The sequence below is a fragment of the Elaeis guineensis genome, chromosome 2 (genome assembly GCF_000442705.2).
Source record: "Elaeis guineensis isolate ETL-2024a chromosome 2, EG11, whole genome shotgun sequence".
NCBI classification, from domain to species: Eukaryota; Viridiplantae; Streptophyta; class Magnoliopsida; order Arecales; family Arecaceae; genus Elaeis; species Elaeis guineensis.
The window spans coordinates 32096389-32109890 of record NC_025994.2 but is presented as its reverse complement, the minus strand read 5'-3'; positions in this window follow the sequence as shown (position 1 = coordinate 32109890).

The following is a 13502-nucleotide window of genomic DNA, read 5'->3' as shown; positions in this document are numbered from 1 at the left end:
TAGAGAAACATCAATTATCATGTAAATAAGACTCCATCTGATTATTCTCTCGTAGGTCAATTTAGTGAACTCATTCTCTAATGAGCACTCATATCTTTGTATTAGTGTCACCACGCAAGTGATTGTGAGATCAACCATCCTCATTTTTGAGTATACATAGGACATACCAATTTTACCAGTATCATTGATCCCCGACTCAATGTACCAATAATTAGAAATATTTTAGGTTAGGGCTATTATGAAATTAGGTCTCACTAATGTGATCTCATCATGGCCCTAAAATTATTATCTAAATTTATAGAATTTATTATAATCTTAAAATAAATAAGATGCAGCATATAATGAAATAAAAATATCTATTTAATTAATATAAATATCAATTTATATGAGTTTGAAAGATAAATTACAATAAACGCCCTATCGTATCATATATATGATTAGCTTGTAGGATATTATTCTTTCAATATTTACTTTTCTAATGAATATTATGAAAATATTTTTATTGATAATGGTCTTTTATTTTTTTTACTTAATGATAATGTGCTTCATGTTGATAATATAAAAAAAAAAAGAGAGAGAGAGGATTTGAATGTCACATACCTCTAGCATTGCCGACTTGGCCATATCAATGATTCAAGGATTAACAAGTTATTCAAAGATAATTTTTTTGATCCTTATGATCATAAATCATATGGAACTTTTGAATCTTGTCTCATAAAAAAAATGATCAAGACTCCATTTACTGGACATGGAGAAAAGGCGAGTGACATTTTGGATCTTGTTCATACTGATGCATGTGGTTTAATGTCGACTCAAGCTAGAGGTGGATACTCATACTTCATCATATTTACTGATGATAGGTCTAGATTTGGATATATATATTTGATGAAATATAAATCTGAAGTCTTTGATAAATTTAAAGAGTATCAAAGAATGGTCAAAAAATAAACTGGTAAAAGTATTAAAACTCTTTGATCGGATCGAAGAGAAAGAATACTTATTCAGTGAGTTTCTCGATTATTCAAAATAAAATAGAATACTCTCTCAATGGATACCTCCTTATACTCCACAATCAAATAAAATTATAGAAAGAAGAAATCACACTTTATTAGATATAGTGTGGTCTATGATGTATTTCACAGATCTTTCGATATCCTTTTGGAGATATGCCCTCGAGGCCACAGCATATATCTTAAATAAAGTATCTTTCAAATCTATTTCTAGCACTCCATATGAAATATGAAAAAGAAAAAGACTCAATCTTAAGCATCTTAAGATTTGGGGTTGCCTAGCTTATGTGAAAAATATTGATAGACATAAGCTGGATGCTAGATCAGAAAAATGCAGATTTATAGGTTATCCCAAAGAGAGTATAGATATTACTTCTATAATCCTACTCAATAAAAAGTATTTGTTGGTAGGCATGCCATTTTCTTGAAGAAAGAGTTTATCCAAAAAGGAGGCAGTGAGAGGTCTGTTGAACTTGAGAAAGTTCAAAACCTACAACCCATCTAGGATTCACCAAATAGTTCTCAACCAGATATGCCCATTGTTGAGGCACAACCACTATACACACCACCTCTTTGAAGGTTGAGTAGAGTACATAATGTACCACTCAGATATGAATTTGTTATTGAGAATAACTATACAACCCACATCATTGAGAATGATGATCCCACGACCTATTCGGAAGCTGTCATGAGTAGCAATTTTGATAAGTGGCTCAATGCCATGAAATCCAAAATGGACACCATGTATGTCAATCAAGTATGGACTTTGGTTGATACGTCTGAAGTTATTACCCCAATAGGCTGCAAATGGATCTTCTAAAAGAAGATTGGAGCAGATGGCCAGGTAGAGACCTATAAGGCCAGGCTGATGGCAAAAGGTTTCAGGTAAAAATAAGGTGTTGATTATGAAAAAAAAATTTTGCCGGTAGCCATGCTCAAATCTATTCAGATTATGCTTGCTATAGCAGCATACCATGACTATGAAATTTGGCAGATGGATATTAAGACTGCCTTCCTTAATGAAAACCTTAAGGAAGAAGTCTATATGACTCAGCCAGAGAGATTTATCTCAAGTGGGAGAGCAAATCAGGTATTGAAGCAAGCATCGAGGAACTGGAACATCTATTTTGATGAGACAGTCAAATTATTTGGCTTCATCAAAAATATGGATGAACCTTGTCTGTACAAGAAGAATAGTAGGAGTGCTATTCTCTCCTTGATTTTATATGTGGATGATATACTGCTCATTGGGAATGATATCCTGATATTGCAATCGGTCAAGATTTGGCTATCACAAAAGTTTTCTGTGAAAGACTTGGATGAGGCATCCTATATACCTGCCATTAAAATCTATAGGAATAGATCGAAAAGGATGGTAAGCTTGTCTCAGTTTAGGTATATTGACCTTATGTTGAAGAGGTTCAACATGGAGGGAAGTAAAAGAGGTTACTTGCCCATAGGTCATGGCATACAACTCTCTAAGAAGAGTCTCCTAAGACACCTGAAAATAAAAATAGAATAAGTTCTATTCCTTTTGCTTTAGCTATAGGATCCATAATGTATGATATATTATATACCGGGCCTGATGTTGCTTATGCCTTAGGCATTGTAAGCAGATTTCACGCTGATCCCAGAGAGGATCATTGAAAAGCTATGAAAAATATACTCAAGTACTTGAGAAGGATTAGAGATATTTTTCTGATATATGGTGGATCTGATTTAAAACTAGAAGGTTATACCGATTCTAGTTTTCAATCTAATCTAGATGATAGCAAATCTATATCTGGATATGTGTTCACTCTGTATGATGGTACAGTAAGTTGAAAAGATTTCAAACAGCAAACTATTGCTGACTCGATCACTGAAGCTGAGTATATTGCTGCAAGTAAGGCTGCTAAGAAGTCCGTCTGGATGAAGAAATTTATCATAGGATTAGGTGTGGTTCTAGAGATTGAACAACCAGTGCCCCTTTATTATGATAATACTGAGGCAGTTGCTCAAGCCAAAGAATCAAGGTCTCATCATAAATCCAAGCACATCCTAAGACGGTTCCACCTCGATCGTAGAGCGAATTGACATCAAGAACAATATAACAAATCCATTCACTAAGGCCTTGTCAATACAGTAGTTTGACCGCCATCTTGATAGCATGGATATCAAGTATAGGGGTGATTGGCTTTAAATGCAAGTGGGAGATTGAAAGAATAATATCCTACAAGCAAATCGCATATAGGATGCGATAGGATATTTATTATAATTTATCTTTCAAACTCATGTAATTAATATTTATATTATTAATAAAATAAGATATTTTTGATTCATTACATTCTGCATCTTATTGTTCTTAAGATTATAATGAACCCTATAGGTCTGGATAATGATTTTAGAGCTATGATGAGATCACGTCAGTGAGACCTAAATTTTTCATAGCCCTAATCTAAATTATTCTTAGTCGTTGGTGTATTGAGTCAGAGATCAATGATATCGGTAAGACTGGCATGTTCTATATATGCTTAGAAATGAGGGTGATTGATCTCACAACCACTTGTGTGGTGATACTAATACAAGGATATGGGTGCTCATTAGAGAATGAGCTCACTGAATTGACCTGCGAGAGAATATCAGATGGAGTTTTATTTATATGTCAACTGATATTTCTCTAGTGAGAGTTGTGTATGTGATCCTTAAACCTGAGGTCACCATGGTACCTTCTATACTTAGATCTATACTTTCGTTCACTATCTAACTTAGTTCTCTGATCCTTGTGTGGGTTGTTCTGGATATAGTGAAGAGTGCATAGAGGTTATGTGTGATCAATAAGGGATCAGTCACTCCTAATAAGGGAGCGAACATTTTATGTAATCTCATAAGTCATTGATTCGGAAGTTTTTGACCAAAGCAGGATGATAATTAAAAAAAAAAATTTAATGTATCATCAACTGAATCATCTTCTTCTGATCGAGATACATAATGATAAATGATTGAGTTTGATATATTTTTATATCCACAGCTCATCTGAATATTATTTGACTAAAGGATGGAATTACACAAGAACTTACTACTGAAGGATATTTTGATAATTTTTCATCAAAATTTTAAATCTTTCGGATAGTCATGATACATTGCTAGATGTCAATCTGAACTTATGATTTATCAAAATTAAAAGAGTTTAATTTTGGAGTCAATTTGAAAGAGTCCAAGTTGATTCGGACTCTTCGGATGACCTAATCTCATCGAATTAGGGTTACATCGAAAGTTTTGATCCACTGCTGGCTAGATTTGGAACCTAATGGGTCACACAGTTTAAAATTTAGTCTTGATCTGATTTAATTAGAGTTTAATATAAATTCTATGGGTTAATTTGATATGCTAGCATATTGTATTAACCCAAGTTCCTAAATTGGTTTAGATCAAATTATTTGAGCTAACCTAAACTAGTTGTCTTTGACCTAATGGAATTGGGTCAATTTAAATTGGATCCTTATCCAACTTAAACTATTTTCAAGTGGAGAAGGACTCCTCTTTGCCCACTAGAACCCATAAAAAAATTAATGCCACCCCATTTATTTTTGGCATGTGAAATGAAGAGTCCTTTAAGAAGGCTCTTAATTTTTACGCGTTGCCATAATTTCCCAATCAGATGTCCTATGTTTTGATACCAAAATTAATTAATTTTTTTATGACACATAGAGAAGGAAGAGTTCTTCTACTAAAAGTATCTATAACATCAAAAATTTACTTGATTAATTTATTTCGCACATAGGAAGTTGGAGTGCCAAAGGTTGGCACCCCTTCATCCCATGTGACATCCCTTGGTCCTCTATTTATAGGAGACACCCCAAATGGTTTTCTACTAAGATTTTTGGCTAAATTTAGAGGCAAGGATGTGGTAAATATAAAAAAAAATCTAAAAAATAATTAAGAAAAAAAAATAAGAATTTGAGTGGCAAAAGTTGCAAAAAGGGTGGTGAGATTTTCAGTAAGTGTTGCTTGAGTGCCCTAGGGTTTGATTTTTCATATGTTGGAGCTAAAAATCAAATCTAAGTTGTATTACATCTGAAGAGTTTCTTCTTGGTATCATTCTAATAGCAAGATTGAAAGTAACTGAACTTTGGTGCGATCGTGATGCAAGTTTGAATCCGATAGTATTCTTGAGAAGATAAGGCTGCGGCAGCGCATCAGTTGGGAAGGACCTTAGCCAACTTTCATGTAGATTATCATTGGAAGACTTCTACCTTGGAGTCTCATGGAGAACACCAACATGCTACTTTTTTATTTTGATGAAAGTATAAATTTTTGTTAGATGTGTGCCCTGGATGCCAGATTGGCTAACACATTCCTGTACAAATCTAAGGGCAAATTTATAATTTTGACTATAAATTAATAAATGGGTTATTCTTCTATCACATTATGTACATTGTGTCTATGATACATCCTTTGAGTTAGTAGAAATATCAATTCATATTTTCAAGAGCTGAAAATTTAAGACATGAATTTACATAACCAACTCATAAATAGCTCCTGACCATAGGATCATCACAAGGATGGTGATCGATCTGAAAGGTTAGTGTATGATCGCTTTCTTAAGGTAGATATATCTTGAGTCTATGGTGTGGAGACACCAAAGTGAGAGTACAGGTATTCGTTGAGAATGAGAGTACTGAGCGTGACCATCTTGAGCAGTCATAAGGAAGTCTACCTTCTCGTTAATGACTAGCTCGATGCTGTAGTTGTGTGTCTAGTTCTTTGACCTGAGATGCATCGACAGTTCACTTTGAGTGTGTTATAGTTTGATTATACCATAACTCGATCTCCTAGCCATTCAGAATCCTGAAGTGTATGTTGGCTGTAGCATATTTATTGTAGGAACTAGGTCGCACCAAGATGGGATCTATCAACCTCGGTAGATGAGAGGAGTAGTCCTATGGTGATCGAAAGATCGAGTCCTTAAGCCCATGACCATATAGAGTAAATAATGAAAAAGAGTTTTCCATTGAGATTTCACATCAGACTCGGATCGATCGATTAACTCATATCACTGATGTTGGGTTTGACGAGTTCACCTTAATCCTAATTCAGTCGGGACTCATGATAGAAGAACTCAATCACACAGGTAGCTGCACCAAGAGGTTCATCTTCAGTTCTAATGGGTTGCCACCATATACTTCTAGGTGTCACTGATGGATTTTGAGAGCAATTAGAATGATCTTGATGATCGATCATTCTAATTGTATGAATCAGAAGAGTTCTGATCCATCGAAAGAAGTTTCGATGATGTCGATGATGAGGTCATGACATGTCTCATTACCATACAGAATTGAACCTAACTGGGTCACTAACAAGGTTGGGATCTGAATGTCATCAATTGTACTAGCTCAATTGATTTGGATTAGATCCAATTAGGTTCAAGAAAATCATGCTAGCACTCGATTGAATCTAACTTTCTCCTCGTGTAATCTTTTCTATCTCAACTGAGCCAAATGTGATTTGACTCACCTAGAGAATCTTGAGAAGATTTCTCTCAGTCTAAATAAAGCTTGTCCAGCTCAAAAAAATCTTATCTTAATTCATTAGATAAATTTAAGACAACACCTGCTAATTCTTGACACCTGCCATTTTTATTTTAGGACATCTGTCAAATATTGACATATGAGTCTTAAACTAAAGGCCACTTGGCAAGAGCTCATTGGAGGATTTTTGTGGAGTGTCCATATGCCAAATCTATATTAAATTGAGTGCCATAATCAGATTATGGCGTGAGCCCAATTGGATTAAGTGGGCACCCCAAGTGGATAAGGATGGAGAGTCTTGATCTGCATGGACTAGTTGGCACCAACCTTCCTTTGTGCTTATCCAAAGATGGTGCCAACATAGGAGAGAGAGTGAGGTTCTTATCTGATGTGATCAGATGATATCACTCAATCAATCAAAATTTTTTTGGATTTATTAAAATTTTTTGATTGATCGAATGATGTGGCACTGCATAGCACAGCAGGGTCTATATAAACCCTATCTGCACCTAGGGTTTCATGTGATTACACCAAACCCATCAAAGCTGCCACCCCCTTTCCTCTTCTCCACATCCCATCTGTAGCTCTCCCTCTCCTCTTTACATCCAAGAGTTGGACGTCCATCTGGCAAAGGTCTAAGGCGTGGTGATGCCTTGAACAGGAAGGCTACAGGACTTCTTCGATAGGCTACTACTCCAACTTTAGGAAGACTTTTGAAGATCTTCCTAATCAGATTTAGTTTAATTTTTGGAATAAAGATTTGTAAGGAGAAGATAATCCAGATCTTACCCAAGTGGATACTGGTAGAGGCCAGGTGATTGCGTGGCTAAATCAAAACTCAAGCTTGCTGCGATCATCTACAGGGTAATCATATTACCCTTGAGGTATTTCATGTTTCCTCATATTTTTAGATTTATTTTAGAATTAATATTAGATAATAAAATTATATCTAAAGATTTAGATCTAAAATAAATATAGAATAAAATTTTTTAAAATTATTCCACCTCAGATTTGATGAAATTTGGAAGATCCTACAAGGAAAAAGATGATTTTTCCTTCAACTGGTATCAGAGCCAGGTTGATGGCTCAGTTTCAGATCTAATTTAGATCTAATTTTAATTTTAATTTATTTGATATTAAAAGATTTTAGATATCACATCAGATATAATAGGATCTAAAATCAAAATATTTAAAATTAAATCTGAGAAGATCTAACATGCATGAGATACATGACTAGACTCGGAATAGTTTGATCTATGAATAGTCTTGTAAGTTTATATTTTAATGAGATTAAAATATAATTTAGATCTAATTTATTATCTAATTTTGATGATATAAATATTATATATTCAGATCAAAAATAGAAAATAAAAATTTAGATAATGCATAAGATTGATCTGTTGCATGCTTAGACTAGTTATAGAATTATTCTAGTAACTGTCTAGAATAAATTTTATGTTGAATAGTTTAATTTAAATTTATTTTTTAAATGTTACATATGATGTATTAAATCTAAAAGCATATTAATTAGATCAATTTTTGATACATAAGATGTATGCAAAGTATGTATTAGTTAGATCTTAAATTGTATATGTGATATGTAAATTTAGATCTAACTAGTTTTATAGTTAAATTTATATTTCTGATTAACGTGTTCCTCATGGTCGTCCGATCATAAGAATAAAGTAGGGTTTAAAAGTCCTCTCCTCTCATTTAATGGGGTGTTCTTATGACGTGTAGGGGTGCTGCGCATTCATTCTTAATCAGAAATCAAAACTTACTTTTCTGCAAAATCCTAGATCTTGAAACCCTAGGATTTATTTTACATATTTTGTTTATGAACCCAAGACTTAATTAATGAATTAAGCTTATGAAATTAAATTAGATCTAAAATTGAGAATTTCAGATCTAAGTCATTTTCATAAAATTGGGTTCAGACTTGGGTAGCTCAATTAGGTCTAGTAGTTGATCAAACCGAATCAACAGTTGGTTAGGTGGGATCATGAAAGCTAATAATTGACCAGCTTAATAGGATTATGTCTGGATCAAGGTCGAATCACATTAAGATGTGACTCGATCAAGTTAAGACCTAATTTGGCTCAGTGGTTAGAGCCTAGATTGTAGGCTAACCCAATTAGTTTTGATTCGACAATTTGGTGTCTAAGGTAAGTTGTGTAGATGCGACCGACTGATTTTTAATTGGGAGCTACTTGACTCGAATATGTTCTTATCGAGTTAATGGCATATCCCTTCCATCGGTCTCACTTATCTGGCCATATGTGTCGACCCAATTCTGATTTGAGGTGGCTAAAAATTCGAGCTAACCCATGCCACTAGATTAGTCATAATTATTATGACTATGTCAAGTCTAGTTTAATGAGACCTAAATCAAAACTTCTAAATAAATTGGTTAAGTCTGATTACAAAATCTAACTAGAAACTGTTGACTCTCTACAGAAAACATGTCTGCCTCAAATCCCCTAACTAAAATACTAGACATCCATAGATTGACTGGACCCAATTTCAAGGATCGGTTAAGGAACTACAGAATTATTCTGAATTCCAAAAAATTGACTCATGTCTTGGACCAGGATCCACCTGCCATGCCAGCACATCCGACTGCTGAACAGAGAGCGTCTCTGAAAAAGTGGATGGATGATGATAACAAAGCAAGGTACTACATATTGGGTGCAATGTCTGATGACTTGCAGCACCAACATGAGAACATTTTGAATACCTGCCAAATGTTGGCTCACCTATAAGAGTTGTTTGGTGAACAAAGTCGCGCAGCCAAGTATCAAGTATGTCAAAGACTTTTTAAGGCTAAAATGCGTGATGGGCAATCAGTCCAAGATCATTATTTGACAATGATCAAGGACCTTGAGGAGCTTGAAAAGCTCGGTATCATCTTAGACAAGGTTTTCAGATTGATGTGATCCTTCTGTCCTTGTCTGATGCATATGGTCAATTCATCATGAACTTCCATATGCATAAGATGCAGTGTACCTTGGCCGAGTTAATGAACATGCTGGTTATGGCTGAGCTTTCTATGAAGGGTTCAAAAGGCTCAGTTCTTACTGTGGAGTGGACTTCTTCCAAGAGAAAATCTTTTGGAAAGAAAAAGAAGTTTGTGAAGAAGCAGAAGGTGGATGGGAAGAAGAAGAAGATAGAACCGAAGAAGAAGGCTGTTGAAAATGAAAAATATTTCCACTGCCAATCAGACGGCCATTGGAAGGGAAACTTTCTTCAGTACCTGGCTACCCTAAAGAACAAGAAGGATGGTCCTTCTGGAGGTATGCTCATTTTAGAATCTAATCTTACAATTTTTTTTCATCCAGTTGGATGCTTGACTCTGGTTCTAGTGCTCATTTGTGCACTTCTATGTAGGGTCTTGAAAAGAGCAAGAGGCTGAGGGATGGGAAGATGATCTTACGTGTCGGAAATGGAGCAAGAGTTGCTGCTGTGGCTGTGGAAACCTACCCTTTGCGATTACCATTAGGATTAGATTTATTTCTTAGAAATTGTTATTATATGTCTGCAGCAAGCAGAAATTTGATTTCTGTTTCATGTTTTGCATAAGAAGGCTATGTGATTAGCTTTCATAAGGACCATTGTAACATATTTTATTAAAATAATAAAGTTACAGATGGTTTTCTTATTAACAGTCTCCATCAACTACATATTGATGTATTTATATTTAATATCGAGCAAAATGTGAATGCCATTGGAATTAAAAGGCCTAGAGATAGTCTAAATGATAGGTATCTGTGGCACCTAAGGCTAGGTCATATAGTGGAAGACAGGGTTAACAAATTGAAGAAATTCGAGCTGTTGAGTCCATTGACTTTCGAGTCATATTCAGTTTGTGAATCATACATTCAAGGTAAAATGACCAAACTTTCTTTTGTAGGACATGGGGAAAGGGCCACAGACCTACTTGCCCTAGTACATACGGATGTGTGCGGCCCATTTGATATACCGGTTAGAGGCAACTATGTCTACTTCATTACTTTTACCGATGATATGTCTAGGTACAGGTATATATTTCTAATGAAACACAAGTCTGAAGTCTTTGAAAGGTTCAAAGAATTCAGGCATAAAGTAGAAAAATAAATAGGAAAGCCCATTAAGGTTCTTCGATCAGATCGAGGAGGTGAATACCTTAGTCGGGAGTTCCTAGACTATCTTAAGGACAATGGCATAGTCACTCAATGGACTCCACCTAGAATGCCATAACTTAATGGGGTTTCAGAATGGAGAAACACAGACCTTATTAGATATGGTCTGTTCCATGATGAGCTTCACGAACCTCCCTGATTTTCTTTGGGGACATTGTCTCATGACAGCAATATATGTATTGAATAGGGTTCCATCAAAAATCATTCTTACCACACCATATGAGATATGGCATGGTAAGAAGTCAAGTCTGAATCATCTCAAAATTTGGGGTTGTCTGGCTCATGTCAAAGATAGTAGGTGGACAAGTTAGAGTTCAGATCTTTTAGAGCTCGATTCATAGGATATCCTAAAGAGTTATTAGGATACTATTTCTATATTCTGGAAGACCATAATGTGATTGTGAGTCGAAATGCTATTTTTCTTAAAAAATAGTTTATTCAAGTTGGTGGCATTAGAAGAATAATTAAGCTCAAGGAGAATGTCTCCCAAGAGCAACGAGCTAAAGAACCTGAGGAATCAAATCAATCAGAACTAGTCCTAATATAACCTCTTCCACCTCATAAATCGACTAGGATTTTTCATCCTCCTGAAAGGTACTTAGGTGCCATACAAGAGGATGTAGAGAAAATATTTCTCACAGAAAATGGGGCTCATGGTGATGATCCCAAGACCTATGATAAGACGATATCATATATCGACTTCGAGAAATGGTTAGAGATAATGAGATCAGAAATTGACTTGATGCACTCAAACCAAGTCTAGACCTTAGAAGATCCACCTGAAGGTATTGTACCTATTGGGTGTAAATGGATCTTCAAGGGAAAGATAGGTGCAGATGGAAATATAGAGACATTTAAGGCTAGGCTCATAGCGAAAGATTATAGTCAGCGAGAAGGCATTGACTATCAGGATACCTTCTCGCCTGTAGCCATGCTAAAATCCATCCGCACATTACTTGCTGTTGCAGCCTATTTTGATTATGAAATATGGCAGATGGATGTGAAAATGGCATTCTTAAATGAACATCTTGAGGAAGATATCTATATGGAATAGTCGCTTGGTTTCATATCCAGTGATGATGATCACAAGATCTACAAGCTGCAAAGATCCATTTATGGACTTAAGCAGGCATCTCGGAGCTGGAATACTCATTTCAATGATGTGATCAAAATATTTGGTTTCATCAAGAACGAGGAGGAACCATGTGTATTCAAAAAGGTCAGTGGGAGCATAGTTGTCCTCCTCGTATTGTACGTAGATGACATCCTCCTAATTGGGAATGACATTCCCATGTTGACCTCAGTCAAAGTATGGTTGTCTAAGGAGTTCTCTATGAAAGATCTAGGAGAGGCATTCTTTATACTGGGTATTAAGGTCTATGAGATAGACCAAATAGGATGCTGGGACTTTCACAGAAGATGTACATAGAGGAGGTGCTAAAAAGGTTTAGCATGGAAAACTCCAAAAGAGGTTTAGTACTTTTTAGACATGGCATTCATCTCTCCAAGAAGATGTGCCCTAGCACACCTAAGGAGATTGAACGTATGAGCAAAATCTCTTATGCTTCGATAATAGGGAGCCTCATGTATGCCATGCTATGTACACGATCTGATATAGCCCATGCTGTGAGTGTCACAAGCAGATATCAATCGAATCCAGGCGAAGAGTACTAGACTTCTATGAAATGTATCCTTAAGTACTTGAGAAGGACTAAGAATATGTTTCTAGTATTTGGGAATGGAGAACTCCAGATTCAAGGATATACAGACTCAGACTTTATGTCTGATATAGATGATCGAAAGTCGACATCTGAGAGTCTGTTTATTTGCAATGGTGGTGCAGTTAGCTAGAAGAGTTTCAAGCAGACGGTGATTGTAGATTCCACTATGGAGGCAGAGTATATTGCTGCATCGGAAGCTGCGAAGGAGACATTTTGGTACAAAAAGTTTGCCACGAAGCTTGGAGTGATGTCATCGGATGCCATCCCTCTTTACTGTGATAATAATGGCACCATAACCCTAGCTAAAGAGCCAAGGTCTCACCAGAAGTCCATGCATATCGAGCGGTGATTCCATCTGATCCGTGATTATCTCGAAAAAGATTATGTCGAGGTTAAGAGAGTCGACTCCACAGATAATGTGGCAGATCCACTGACAAAGCCATTAAGCTAGCAGAAGATCGAAGCCCACCTTGAGAAGATGGGACTTAGATATGTATCCAATTGGTATTAGGTCAAGTGGGAGTTTGTTAGTTGTGTGCCCTGGATGCCAGATTGGTTGACACATTCTTGTACAAATCTAAGGGCAAATTTATAATTTTGACTATAAATTAATAAATGGGTTATTCTTCTATCACATTGTGTACATTGTGTCTGTGATACATCCTTCGAGTTAGTAGGAATGTCAATTCATATTTTCAAGAGTTAAAAATTTAAGACATGAATTTACATAACTAACTCATAAACAGCTCCTGACCATAGGATCATCACAAGGATGGTGATCGATCTGGAAGGTTAGTGTACGATCACTTTCTTAGGGTAGATGTGTCTTGAGTCTACAGTGTGGAGATACCGAAATGAGAGTATAGATATTCGTTGAGAATGAGAGTATTGAGCATGACCACCTCGAGCAGTCATAAAGAAGTCTACCTTCTCGTCAATGACTAGCTCGATGCTGCAGTTGTGTGTCTAGTTCTTTAACCTGAGGTGCATCGATAGTTCACCTTGAGTGTGTTATAGTTTGACTACACCATAACTCGATCTCCTAGCCATTCGAAACCCTGAGGTATATATTAGCTGTAGCAT